The sequence below is a fragment of the Musca autumnalis genome, unplaced genomic scaffold, assembly GCF_047663935.1.
Source record: "Musca autumnalis isolate F117 unplaced genomic scaffold, ASM4766393v1 scaffold_3, whole genome shotgun sequence".
Taxonomy (NCBI): domain Eukaryota; kingdom Metazoa; phylum Arthropoda; class Insecta; order Diptera; family Muscidae; genus Musca; species Musca autumnalis.
Genome location: NW_027411866.1, coordinates 119,678,140 through 119,693,525, shown reverse-complemented (window position 1 = coordinate 119,693,525; position 15,386 = coordinate 119,678,140). Strand labels below are relative to the sequence as shown.

The 15,386-nt window shown below is 34.3% G+C and overlaps 1 protein-coding gene across 1 annotated transcript in view; it reads right to left on the bottom strand.

The window, feature by feature from the left end:
- Positions 1-14,476, bottom strand: part of Ten-a (Teneurin-a transmembrane protein) — a 1,182,291-nt gene extending 1,167,815 nt beyond the window's left edge. Inside the window, exon 1 of the mRNA XM_073974235.1 lies at positions 13,488-14,476. The gene's annotated coding sequence lies outside the window, so the exon portion shown is untranslated. The remainder of the gene's footprint in view (positions 1-13,487) is intronic.
- Positions 14,477-15,386: the final 910 nt, after the last annotated feature.

Genomic DNA, 15,386 nt, shown 5'->3' with positions numbered 1-15,386 from the left:
ATATTCCAAAACACATTAACTTTTTTTAAGAAATATGCATAAATTTTTTAATAAAAAATAATTCCAAGAGAAATATAAAACCACCACCCTATGTATTTATGTATCAATGTAATCGCTTGGAAACTTCCATTAAGTTTATTTGACAAGTATCACATTCATATGTGGTCAAAAATGTAATTTTAAATATGAAATGTTATAAAATGCAGATGCACATTTACAGTGTCACTGAAAATATTAAAACTAACATTTAAAGTGTAAATTTTGTAACCCAAAAATATGCGATTTGCCGTATATGAAATGAGTCCTACGTATGTATCAATCAGTTTTGTACACCACAGTATATTTTGTGTTAAGTGTAATGTTAGGAAAATATTTTAAAGCATTTTGAAATGTAAAGCATATTTCATTTGCAACAATATTTAAAGCTTTCTTACAAATTTGAACATAAATACAAAGATTGTAAACTATACACAAGTAATAATAGAATCAATGTTTAACATATGTATGTGTGCATTATATGCACAATATAAATTTCAAAATATTGATAATTTATTCACATGTCAACTGCATTCATATTTCTAAGAATTAATTTAGTAAACACACAATGTTTTGCGGCTTTTAGCAAAGTATTGCCATTGTAAGTTAAAGTTGCATGGTTTCCAAAGATTAAAATATTGTAAACAATGTGTCAAATATGGCAAATTTTGTGAAAGGCTAAGGAATCGAAATTCATTCGGACACATAAGCTTAAAATTTTCAACCATATACCAGTACGTTAGTCTGATAAACTTTAACATGGAAAATTAGATGACTTATTTGTTCTTTTATCCAAGTTCGATACAAACATGTGTGTGGTGCACCAGGAAAACTGCTTTTAATATAAAATTATTAAAAGTAGTGCACCGAAAACGACGAGATTAGCAACTCACCCTAAGAAAATGCTATAAAAAAAACAAACAACAAGCAAAAACTGCATTAAGCGCTGTCTGACCCAACTTTTCATACTTTCCTCCACGAATTGTGTTGAATTAAAATGAACTAATTATTTCATATCGTTTATTAAACTACTAAGCATGGTGGCATAGGCTTATTCGTCGGAGCAGTAGCACTAGATTTAAAACAATGCATAATATCAATGAGAACTCCACGTTTTTATCCCAATGAGAAGCAGATATACAAAATACTTTCCAGTGTAAAAATTTCAAAATAGGTTTTATCGGAAGGTAACGTAATATGTATCTAACAATAATGAACATTTTCCGCGTGCAGGAAGTACCAATTAACTCCCACTTCCGTAGGAAAATACAACCGAAATCGCTTATAACGTTGGTGAATGGACCGACGAAGTTCGAACGCTATTAGCGATAGTCGCTATAAACGATATTAAGTTCTGGGTACAAATATGTTGGTTTTGTTTAAAAAATGCAATTTTCCTACTTTTTCGTAGTTTTAAATCTTACTCAGATCTGACAACCAAAGCACTTTATTTGCTTACTACATCCTCCAAGCATCTACAGGTAGACACAAATCTGACTCAGATTGTACATGAAATTCGGGGTCTGCGGTATCTTCGTATGTATTTGCACAATTAGCCAGAACTATGAAAAAATTATATAATGAAAAAGATAATGTCCGCTACCCTCACTCAACAAGATTTTTTATTGAACTGAAATGTATTTTCAGTTTTACACACAACGCTATTCACAGAAAGCATTCACTCAAACTTATTTGTAATAAATCAGTCATAGGTTGTTGGATGTAGTTCAGTTGTTCGGCCGAGGCGAACTTTTTATATCCACCACCCGAAGTGTATTAAAGTAAATAGCAACAATTAATTTTCTTTCGTTTATGAAATGAAAGGAGCAGAATATCTTAATTGATAATAAATACTCCCTTTAAAAGAGTTATCATGTGACGATATTGTTGTTTTTTCCTAAGCATGGACGAATACCTGCAATTTTCCGAATTGAGCTTCTTTGTCCTTTGGCAAAACACAATATTAAATTACAGAAATTTCGGTCCAAAGATTTGAAAGATTTGCGAGTACGTTTTCTACCTCCTGGGAACACAAAAATCCAATTCTGTAGAAAAACTAAAATTTTCAAAAAAAACCTTAAATGGTGGATTTTTTGCAAGCCATATTTTATGCCTGTATAAGTATAAGTGTTTTGTACTTATAGCGAAGACTTAGTACCAAATTTCAGTTATTCCGGTTGAATAACACTATGCAACACTGAAAATGCAAACAACTTCTGGTATGCATTTTTGGAAAGTACATATTTAGACTATAGAAACCCTAGTAGGGTTTTGTCCTGTCAGATCCAGTTCGGATTTTATGGCCTCATCTAAACCGGGCTAAATCTATACTTTTTTGCATTTATCAGGCCTTTATCTCAGAAACGAATAGGAATTTGGCTTTGCTGTCTTTAGCAATATTGTAGCACTAAACTTATCTTTTGAAAAAAACACATAAGAAAAACTCCATCTAGGGCATCAAAATCTATAAAATATAGAAAAATTTACATAATTGCTGAAATTCTAGTCAGTATCGGCTAAACTATTGGGAGTTGAACCAAGTAACCTTTTGCAAAAATCTTCCAAATAAACTTCTCAACAATTCTTTAGAACATTCTGAAACTCTAAAATGCTTACTTCATGTTGTTTAAGCGGTATTTTGATTCATATCTTTTCCAACACCTATTTCAAACACAGTTCACATCAACAGTTTTTTTCTCGCATTTCGGATTTCACTACATTATTGCCATTTTTATTAAATCGTCGTTGAAAAATGTACTGAAAACAACGGCATAGATGCATTTTACAACAATGACATGTTCTGAAGAGTTGTGTATTACATTCCAGGGAATATTTTTCCAAAAGAAAATATTCAGAAAAACTTAACGGTTTTGGAGATACGTTGCGAAATGTATAAAAATTTTGTAATTTTTGCATATATATTGAAATTTGAGGCAATAAATGCAGTTTTTTGAGTTCAATAATTCTCCAAATATGTTATTCTTGTCCTTATCTACAAATTTGCTTCAAAAGGCAGAAGAAGATTCGCATTGGTTTCAGAGATATAGCCCCGAATTTCTTTAAAAACTCAATATTTAACCATGTTTAGATGGGGCCATAAAATCCGACACAACAAAAACAAACTAGGGATTCTTGTCGTTTGGGTCTGTACTTTCAAAAAATCCTAAGTTCGAATTGTTTGCACAAGATCGCCTTAAAAATGTTGTACAGTGTAATGTGGCTAAAAAAATCAACGAAGATCTGACGTTACCGTTCTATGGAGACTAGGTCCTAGAGCTGGCAAAAAATCGATGGCACTATCGATTATTATTTAAAAATTCAATATCGATAGATAGCTTTGCCTATCGATATTATCGGAATAAAAACCCCTAACCTGAAATCCGTTGAAATAAATAGAAATTTCGCTGCTTTTCGGTTATGTGTGTGTAAGAAAGTAAGTACGTAGTCACACGTACACATTTTTCGGTAAAATAAAATGTATTTTTATGAATTTTTTATAAAATAAAAGCAGTTGTTTATTCTCCTTTACATTTCTGTGAACTACTTTTGCAGAATTTCAAGAAAATCATTGACATTTCCGCCATTTTCATCTCCAAATTAATGGCGATGACAACTTAACGATAATATCGATAGCAATCGATATTTTAAAACATTATATCGAAAATATCTAATGTTGGGAATGTCGATGATTTGCCAGCTCTACTAGGTCCTCGTCTATCAACCTAATTCAGTTGGAAAGTTTTATACCCCCAACGAAGACTGCAGACCAAATTTCAGCCATTTGGCTGTGATTTTGGGTCCTCAACCTTCAAAATACCGTTATATGGTGGCCATATGAAAACGTGGACCTATTCAGGTGGAAAGTTTTGCTCCCCCAACATAGAATAAATGTCAAATTTCAACTATTTCGGTGTGTAAAGTAGGCTAATATCTTCAAAATACCGAAAATCGGAAGGTGCTGCTCTATGGGGGCTATATGAAACCATAGACCTATACCGACAAATTTCAGGTGAAGAGTTGTATGCCCTTAAACGAAGACTAAATACCACATTTCAGCAATTTCGGTGGTATATTGAGACCACAACCTTCAACATACAGAAAATCTGAAAGTTTTATACTCCCAAGGAAGACTAACTGCCAAATTTCAGTCATTATACCCTACACCGCGAAACTATAAGTTTGTTTTTCGAAAAATTCATGTAACACCGCGAAATATTCGTCGTGACCCCCAGGTGGTATACCAAAATGCATATCTCGTCGAGATAAAGCGATTTTGTAATCACGCTACAGGCCGCAATTATGGACCAGTCTTTACGGAATTTTTTACGTATATAGTTTTTGACGATGATAGTGAAATATTTAGGGGGTGAAATGGACCAACAACAAAATTTTTATCCAATTTTGTATCGGCTCTGTAGGTCGCAATGGAAGTCTGATCGGTGCAAATTTTTTTGGAAAGATTTACGACAGAGAATTAGCTTGCAGTTTAAGGTGATGATCAGATAATATTTAGGGTGTTGAATTGACTAGAACATTTGTGTGAAAATTGGTAAAGTTTTTAGTTAAATAACAATATCCTTATTATTTATTATATTTCCTGAAAAATATTTTAAACCATGTAAGTTATATTCAGACGGGAACGCTTGACATTTCCTTTGATGCTAATTATTTTGATGCACGTGGTCAGATAACAGAGTTACAGCCTAGTGTATACAGGGATTCCTCAGTTTTTATTTAAGGTATTGTAACTTTAATCACGCTAGAGGTAGCAGTTATAGTTCAATACTGAGAAATGTTTGCACGAGGTAATAATTTTGTTCAAGGATAGTGTCAATGATTGTTGATAAGGATCGGATAGTATTTAGCGACTAAAATTGACCAGAACTTTTGTGGGAAAAATATCCAAATTTAATTTTCAATCAGTAATTTAAATTCTGGGGTCATATTCGGACAACTTACGAAAAATAAACTTGCAAACCAACTCTTGACCTCTCACATGATGCAAATTATATCAATGTAGCAGTTAGATAAAGGAACTGCTGTCTAATAACACGGTGCGCCTGAACCAATTTTAAATGTAAGGTGCTTACACCTGGGATTCTGGAACTAATATGTTCATAAATGAGAAAAATTAAAAAAACATTAAAATGGCCAGAGCATTTCGATAGAACTTGCGGTTTCTTGCGGGTTATTGAAGTTTTTATGCTACCTTTGATTAGAAGTAATGTAATACCTCGAAATATTGATCTCATTGAAAGTTATAAAGCTATTTCTAAATTCGTATGTATATGTAGCCAAAATATTCCACCTGTCCATTACGTATATTCCCACAACATCGCCCAAGGAACAAGGGAGACTTCGTAATCATATAAATAAATATCGCGGAAAGCTAGTGCCCAGGGAACTAGTGTAGGGTATCACATGGTCGGCCCGTCCGACTATACTTAATTACTCAGCTGGCCCATTACAGAACATTTGTTTCATAGACCGAACTAAAACAAGTAAAAAAGCATTAAGTTCGGCCGGGCCGAACTTTTCATACCCTCCACCATAAAATATTCATTCCTGTCCCCAACTTTAAGTGAGTACGTTAAAATGTCAGATAATGTACATAAAATGCTTCATTCGGGAGGTCCTTTTTTATGGTGCCTATATCTAACTGTTGACAATTTTTGGTGGGCTAGAAATTGGGAGGTACTGTTATATAGGGGTTATAATAAAACATGGGCCTATGTTGACAGTTTTTGATGGGAGCCTTTAATGTCAAATAACTCCTAATTCGGTTAAAAAATTTAGCTAGAATCCTCAAAATATCGAAAATCGGTACATAACGTGGGAACTTCAAATGTCATTAACAGCTAGTTCGGAGGTATCTGGGCTATACGAAAATATGAACTTAAATGAACAATTTTTGTTGCAGAATTTTTGTTGACTTTTAAATTTCACATTACAGAAAGTTCGTCCACAAAATAAAGCTATGGTACGGAAAATCGGGAGGTTTGTTGTGGGACTATACAAAAACATGGACCTACGTTCGGTGAAACATTTTAAGTAAAATCCTCAAAGTACCGAAAATCGGGAAGTATCGTTATATTGGGGCTATGTTGAAAATTGTTGATGCAGATGTGTGGTGACCACTACAACCTTCAAATGTCAAATTACAGTTAGTTCTGTTAAAAATTGTAGCTAAAATTGCCAAATTACTGAAAATTGGGAGGTACCGTTACATGGGAGCTATATCCGAACATGGACCTATGTTGACAATTTTTGATGGAGAGGTGTTGTGACCGCTAAGAACTTCAAATGTCAAATTACTGCTAGTTCGGTTTAATATTGTAGCTAAAATCATCAAATTACTGAAAATCGGGAGGTACCGTTATATGGGGGCTTTCTTGACAATTTTTGGTGGAGAGGTGTGGTGACCACTAAGAATTTCAAATGTCAAATGTTCAAATTACCGATAATTCGGTTAAAACTTGTTGGTAAAATTCTCAAAATACTTGAAATCGGGCGGTAACGTTATATGGGGGCTATTCCAAAACATGGACCTATGTCCACTAGTAATATAAGTTTATTGACATTTAAGAACCCTAAATGTCAATTGATAGCTAAATCGGTCTGAAAATGTAGATAAAAACGTCAAAATGCCGTAAATCGGGGGTACAGTTATATGGCGGCTATACCAAAACGTGGACCTAAGTCCACAACTTTTGTTATATAAGTTTAGTTACACTTAAGAACCCTAAATGTCAAATTATAGCTACATCGGTGCTATACCAAAACGTGGACCTTTGTCCACAACTACTAATATATAAGTTTATTAACACTTAAGAACCCTAAATGTCAAATTATAGCTACATCGGTCTGATAATGTAGCTAAAAACGTCAAAATACCGTAAATCGGGGGGTACCGTTATATGGGGGCTATACCAAAACGTGGACCTATGTCCACAACTTTTGTTAAATAAGTTTAATGACACTTAAGAACCCTAAATGTCAAAATATAGCTAAGTCGGTCTGAAAATTTAGCTAAAACCGTCAAAATACCGTAAATCGGGGGGTACCGTTATATGGGGGCTATACCAAAACGTGGACCTATGTCCACAACTTTTGTTATATAAGTTTATTGATACTTAAGAACCCTAAATGTGAAATTATAGCTACATCGGTCTGATAATGTAGCTAAAAACGTCAAAATACCGCAAATCGGGGGATATCGTTATATGGGGGCTATACCAAAACGTGGACCTTTGTCCACAACTACTAATATATAAGTTTATTAACACTTAAGAACCCTAAATGTCAAATTATAGCTACATCGGTCTGATAATGTAGCTAAAAACGTCAAAATACCGTATATCGGGGGGTACCGTTACATGGGGGCTATACCAAAACGTGGACCTATGTCCACAACTATTGTTATATATGTTTATTGATACTTAAGAACAATAAATGTCAAATTATTGCTAAATCGGTCTAAAAATGTAGCTAAAAACGTCAAAATACCGCAAATCGGGGGGTACCGTTATATGGGGGCTATACCAAAACGTGGACCTATGTCCACAAGTTTTGTTATATATGTTTATTGACACTTAAGAACACTAAATGTTAAATTATAGCCAAATCGGTCTGAAAATGTAGCTAGAACCGTCAAAATACCGTAAATCGGGGGTACCGTTATATGGGGGCTATACCAAAACGTGGACCTATGTCCACAACTTCTAATATATAAGTTTATTAACACTTAAGAACCCTAAATGTCAAATTATAGCTACATCGGTCTAATAATGTAGCTAAAAATGTCAAAATACCGTATATCGGGGGGTACCGTTATATGGGGGCTATACCAAATCGTGGACCTATGTCCACAACTTTTTTTATATAAGTTTATTGACACTTAAGAACCCTAAATGTCAAATTATAGCCAAATCGGTCTGAAAATGTAGCTAAAAACGTCAAAATACCGTAAATCGGGGGTACCGTTATATGGGGGCTATACCAAAACGTGGACCGATATAGCCCATCATCGAACTTGACCTGCCTGCAAACAAAAGACGCATTTTCCCAAAATTTCAGCGTCCTATCTCCATTTTTGTGGATGCTAGAGTGATTACCACAGACGGACGGACGGACGGACGGACGGACGGACGGACGTGCTCAGATCGACTTAGAATTTTACCCTGATCAAGAATATATATACTTTATAGGGTCGCAAATGAGTATTTCAATGCGTTACAAACGGAAAAACAAACTTAATATACCCTCCATACTATGGTGGAGGGTATAAAAAGATCTCCATTCCTCTCTATTTGTTGTTTCGCACTCTGAAATACCGCGCCTCTTCATCTCATCATCCACTTGTTTGCGCCATCTGCTGTCAATTCTGCGTGCACCGCCAAGCGGTCCGTATTTATACGCCTTTTTAGCGGGTTCATCATCGCTCATTCTTATGATATGGCCTAGCCAACGCAATCGCTGCACCTCGATACGTTTAACTATATTGATGTCGTTGTATAGCAGATACAGCTCGTGGTTCATGCGACGTCGATATTCACCGTCAACGCAGATTGGTCCGTAGATCTTTCGAAGAATTTTTCTCTCAAACACACCAAGCACTGCCATGTCTGCTTGCTTCGGAGCCATACATCAGCACTGGTAGTATAAGTGTTTTGTAGAGCGTTATTTTTGTTTGACGAGATGTGGCTTTGTTTTTAAACTACTTACTTAAACCAAAGTAGCATCTTTTGGCCAATACAATTCTTCTTTTTATTTCACAACTGATGTCGTTTGTTGTGTTTACGGAGGTGCCGAGGTAGACGAAGACTTTTACTACCTCAATATTATAGGAACCAACTTCCACAGTCGGTCCGAGCTCAATGGACGCATTGCTCGTCGACACCATCAACTTGGTCTTCTCACCGTTTACCGCCAGACCCATTTTAGCAGATTCTCCTTCGACCTTCATAAAGGTATCAGTTACTTCTTTTACTGATCGGCCCATGATGTCTATATCATCAGCATAATCAAGTGACATGTGACTACTGGTGTAGATTGTGCCACTTCTTTAGACGTTTGCCTCTCGTATAACCTTTTCCAGCAGGATGTTGAAGATATCACCCGAAAGGCTATCTCCTTGTCTGAAACCTCTTTTGGTACTAAACTCTTTGGAGAGGTTCTTTCCTATTTTAACTGAGGACCTCGTGTCAGTTAAAGTCATTTTACAAAGCCGAATGAGCTTTGCGGGGATACCAAATTCAGACATGGCTTGGAATACCTTTGTACGCAGCGGGCTGTCAAAGGCTGCTTTATAATCGACAAAAAGGTGGTAGGTGTCGATCTGCATCTCTTGGGTCTTCTCCAGGATTTGCCGCAGGGTAAATATCTGGTCAATGGTGGACTTGCCAGGTCTAAAGCCGCATTGGTATGGTCCAATTACCTCGTTGAGCATATGCTTTAGTCGTTCGCACAATATCCCTGACACGATCTTGTAGGCAATAGGGAGTAGACTTATGCCACTATATACATTCAATACCATCTTCTGGGATTGGGACTGTGGTATCTTCGTCGTTTTCGCTGCTATTGAATACCAACAGATTTGAAAAATGTTCTTTCCGTATCCTGAGTACACTATCTGATGAGGAGTGCTTTGATTAAGCAATTGGGCTAGTTGAGTGGAATATGCTGTGGCTATCTGTTGTGATTGCAGCTTACCGATGGCTAAATTTCGTGTTCTGTCTGTTCGTACTTTGTTTGCTATTTTTAAGCGGGTGCGTACCTTTGCTGCAGGTAGTGGTCCGAATCAATGTTTGCGCCTTGGAACGATCGTATATAGCCCTCTCTTACTTGTTTATATTTAATTATATTTTATTTGTATTTATTCCACAAAAAAAAATAAAAAAATGTATTAACCGAACAAATGATAGTGTACACTACCACCACTTTTTTTCTAAAGTTACCTAATGGTGTCACTACGTGGTTTTTTAATGTACGCGCTTATGTATGCAACCATTTCGGTTGGGTACGTAATTGTTACATTACGATGGTGGTTGCGTACCAAATATGTGTGTTTGACGAACTTTTCGATTCTCTTTGGGTACACGTACATAAAAGCTAAAATGAATTTTTAAAGTTTGTGTACCCGTACATTAACTTTATAAATATTTTCGTGTTTGTGTAACATGTACGGTACCTTATGTAAAGGTGTTGTTTGTTTCCGAACCCTGCTAAAAAACCTATTTTTTGGATACAGTATTTACAATATCCTTTTGAGTGTGCTGGTACCCCGCGATATTTTAGTTTTTCGGCGGACCCGATCATATAAATCATAGATCGTGAAGATCCATCCACTACATCGGCCACTGCAAAAATTTAAAAATTTGCGAAAAATGTTTTTGCGGAAACAGGGGTTTAAAAAGTTAAGCGGTATTGAAACTGTATCCGATTTATCCCAAAAATACTGTGTGATGCTACAACCACGGTTCTTGATGGATTTTATTGAAATAGGTTTAGATCCATGTATTTTATCACGCTTGATAGTGAAATCCGATGCGCATGCACTTTGTGCCAATTACACTGTGCTACAGTGCAAATTTGCAGGGGTTCTGATGCATAAATTCGGTATTGTGGGAGTCTATGGAAGACGAAAATACCATTGGTTTCTTTGGGTCACTTCGTTTTTTGATTTTATAACGGTAAGTGTAGTGAAAAACGGGGTTTCTCGGATTTTCAATTTAAAACGGACATAACTTCTGTTTTCCACAAAACCAATGAAATCGGTAGAGTTGTGTCGTTCATGAACGAACCGGTTCCAAGGAAAGATTCCGTGAAAAGAACGAACGGATCCGTATACAGCACATTCGTTTATGTCGTTCATTTAGATCCCTGATGGCCAAGACATTGATGCTTACAAAATTAGCAGCAGAACCACCATAATTAGTTTTACACACAAAATATACTTACACAAGCAGCGTTAGCGCAAGCATCACACATTTGCACTCACAACACAATCAATGGTTCAGTTAGCTGATATCGTTCAATAGGTCATATCGTTCAGTAGCTTATGTCGTTCAGTCGATCATATCGTGCATCTCGTTATTTTAGCTTCTCTGGTTCTTTTTGCTTCTTTCGTTCATATTCAAAATCACCACCACGTTCGGAAAACCACCACCATTTTTTGCACACAAACAAACTCACACAAGCTGCGCGTTAACGCAAGCATCACAGACACACACAAAACAATCAATGTAGAAAAGAGGAACCATGAATAATTTTTAAAAGAGAATGATGGACTAACAAGTTCTATTGAATGAAAGAGAGCCAACGAACGAAGTGAAAGACCCGGATCTTTTTGGTGAACGGAATGAAAAAGATCGATCCGCTCAATGAACGAGAATGCCCAACGCTAGAAATCGGTTGAAAAATGCGTGAGTTATGCCATCTTTAGTGTTTTAACTTCCTGGTTTTTCCTTTATAAAAGATTGGTACCTTGTGCGTAATTATTAAGTAGACAAATTCAAATTACAATCATACGCACTAAGGTACCAACTTTTATAAAGGAAAACCCAAAAGGTTAAAACACAAAAAGGCTATAACTCATCTATTTTTCAACCGATTTCATTGGTTTTCCCTATTTTGAAAATCTAACTAAATTTTCTTCTTAATAAAAGTAAATAATCACGAAGTTTGGTATCTTCTACGCAGCCTAGAGTACGAGGAAAAACATTTTCCTGTTTTTAATGCGTTTTTGTCACACTTAAATTACTATAACATAACCATTTGTTACCCGATTAAAAATTATGGTTTGTTCAAAAGATATGATTTTCATGATTTTCATCTTCTAAATAAAAAATAATCTGCAAAAGTCCGTTGTGGAAAAAGAAGTTATGTCCGTTTGAAATTGAAAATCCAAGAAACCCCACTACATATACCGTTATAGAATCAAAAAACGAAGTTACCCAAAGAAACCAAAGGTATTTGCGTCTTCCATAGACTCCCACAAAACTGAATATATGCATCAGAACCCCTGCAAAAAAATTTTGTCAACTTTTGTAGCACAGTGTTATTAGCGTTATACAATTTTTGCACACTAAACTGCAGACGATGCTACATCGCCGCCGACAAAGTAAATATTGGTAAATGTTTAAAAATGAAAAGAAAACAAATCGTTGTATCGAGAAACCGCATGCGCATCAAGTGATTTTGAAGTTTTCGCGATTTACAGGCATTTCAAAATGTATATTACCCGATAGAGTTTTCCTTCAAAATTATTCCCCATTGAAAGGTACCCAAAATATACAAATGATAAATGTGTTTTATCGCGTGAATTTTACCTAAAATAGATGAATAACTCCGACCTAGTTTTTCTACATTTTCTTTAACTAACTCACAAAATAAATTTGAAAAATATTTTTTTCTTACATTTTTTTAAATTTGCTCAATATATTTGTATGTTTTTGCTATAATATGCGAACCGCTAAACAGATTTGTAAAGTTTTTGTTTCATTTAAATCTTCGCGATATTTAGATTACGTACATATTTTTTTAAACATATTTAAGATGCATGAACAGCTTGAATTTTATCAAAGCATGTTGCAAACTATAACTTTTTTAATTTTTTCGTATTTTCCGCGAAAATTTACAACTTTTTCACTAAAGTTGTGGGACCTCAGTAATCAAATAGTATGTAGGAAGCCATTAATTTACAATGTTTCTCAATATAATCAGTAGCGTGTTTTTAAGATTTGTTCTTATTATCAGAATTGAAACCGCTATAAATTTTACGCGCAATAACCGAAATTAGTATCTCGAACAGATTTGAGAATGAGAATTTTTTCTCAATCCCAAGAATTGTCTTTTCCTCATATATCCTAGTTAACCAAAAGGCTGAGAGTATAAATATAAGCCTGTCCAACCGCTTAGAAACAGACAAAATTCGAATAAAATATGAGTAATCAGCATTAAAAAAAACTTTGAATTAAGAATTTCCATGGAAATCTCTTAGTATTTTATAAACAATTTACTGACATTTCACAACATAAAAATTCAAGTAAAATTCGGGATAATATGTAAATGTAAATTATATGTGACTGCTTTATAATTAACATTTACATATTTATCCCGAATTTTCCTAAAATTCTTAAGATCCGCTAAATTTTAAATAGTTTAAAAAATACTAAGATATTTCAGTGGAATTTCTTAATTCGCAACTTTTATCGTGTTTCGTTAAAATTTTGTCTGTTTCTAAGCAAAATGCTTTGTATATTGTACAGAAACACTATGCATTTAATTTAAACTTGTTTTCCTTAAAAAAATTAATTACAAAATTTGTTTTTAAACACCATTCCATTCATAAATTTCCTCCTGTATTATACGAATCAAAACAAATATAATATATTTTTGACCAGATTTTCGGTGTTTTCGGTGGATATGAAATTGATTAGTTGCGGGCCAACAACAAATATAATATTTAATATCTAAAATTAAAATTACTTGTGTGTGCTTCGGCGAATTATAATCCACTAGGTTGTAACGATGATGATGGTGGGTAAATATCCTTAATTATCCTGTCTGTGTTGTAGATGCATACGCATATATATGTCTTTGGCGTTGACCAAGAACAAAGGTCAGTTTTCCAACAAGTCAGCCAACAGCGTAATCCTCTTGCGGTTCACCACTATAGCCAATGGTGACGGTTTCATAAAGTTTGAGTTTTGTTGTTGTTGTTTCAGTTAAATGAAGTTGTAGCTTTTTATTTATTGTTTTATTTTTTTTAATAATTTATTAATGTGAAAGGATCAACTTTGACACACATTAAATTACAGCTATCATTTATGGTTGGGGAATTGAGTTGTTTTTTTTTTGAGCTACATATATTTAATAATATTTTTCATTAAATGCAATTACATACATACGCTTACACACAAAAGCAAATTTTTTTCTTTGATCAAATATATGGTATTTAGCTTAAGGGTTATTAATTTATAATTTTTTATTTTGCATCCACTGCATACTCAGAGGTGATATCTTCAATAAAAATTTAATTTTTTTAAGTATTTTTAATTATTAAAATTTTAATTTTTTAATTAAAAATTGGAACTTTTTTTATTTATTTTCTTTTTGTTATGAGGTTTTAACCATGCATATCTTTATGAATTTTCAATATTAATAATTACTATTTTTTGGCATTGGGATTCACTTCACTTTTTTACACTTTCTTTTATTTTGTAATTAAATTTTTATTCCATTTTTTTCAATTTTCCATTTAATTTTCACTTTGTATTATAATTTCACACTACCACCTTTAGAATAATATTGGCTTTTGGTTGTTGTATTTTGTTGTATCTTCACACGCGTCGCGTTATCTTCCGCATTTAAAACGAACGCACGAATGCTTGCCTTTTTTCGAAGAACACGTTTACGCCTCAAAACACCGCCATTGACTGAAATCATTCGGCCTATATCAGTATTGGCATTCCGTAAGCTCATAGGATACAACGGACCACTTTTTATACTAGTCTCAATAATTCTCTTCTACAAGCCCACACATCTGCTATTCCAGTTGTATTTCTAAAAAAATGAAAATCATTCACGTGTTTTTCATTTCGTCTCAAAATAATGCTGTTAACCAAAATCCTTTGACCAGTATAAGTAGAAGGACACTAAAGAAATTCCTTATACAACTCTTCTGAACGACTCTCTCATATAATTTGCTTTCCAGTTTCACATAAAATCATGCACATTTTTTCTTCTCTCACATACCAATAAAAGCTCTAAAGCATGATTGTGCGCATTATCCTTTCACTTTTTTGTCTCTTCGCTCTTATGATTTGAATTTTTCAAATTGTTTACTTGGAGCCGTTGTTTTTGTTTTTGTTGTTATTGCAACTGATAAAGCCAACGAATCAGTCAGTATTTGCGTTGGTAAAGATATTTTTGCCCTCTGAACCCAGTTTTTGGTGGAAAAACGTGGACTACCACAATGTTGTTAAAATTGTGCTATTTGGTTTAGTGTTGGTGTTGTTGCTGTTTTTGTTTTTAATTGTAACCTTATTTAGTTTGGCTGTGATTTTGTCTGATTTTTGTTGTTGCTATTGTTCATTATAGTATTTTTTTGTGGCAATAATGTTTGGTGGTATTTAAGTGTCGTGTCATTTAAAAAGACTATAATATTTTTTTAGTAGTTTGTTGATGTTACTTACCACCGTTGTAGTTGTTTGCTTTATTTTCCATAGGGATTGTCTGCTTGGCGCGTAAAGTTTTATCTTGTGTTTTTGTTTTGGTTATGCTGTCAGTTAACACAATTAGTAGTTGTTGTCATTTTGCGGTCAGGTCGCTTTTTTCCTCAAATTTTG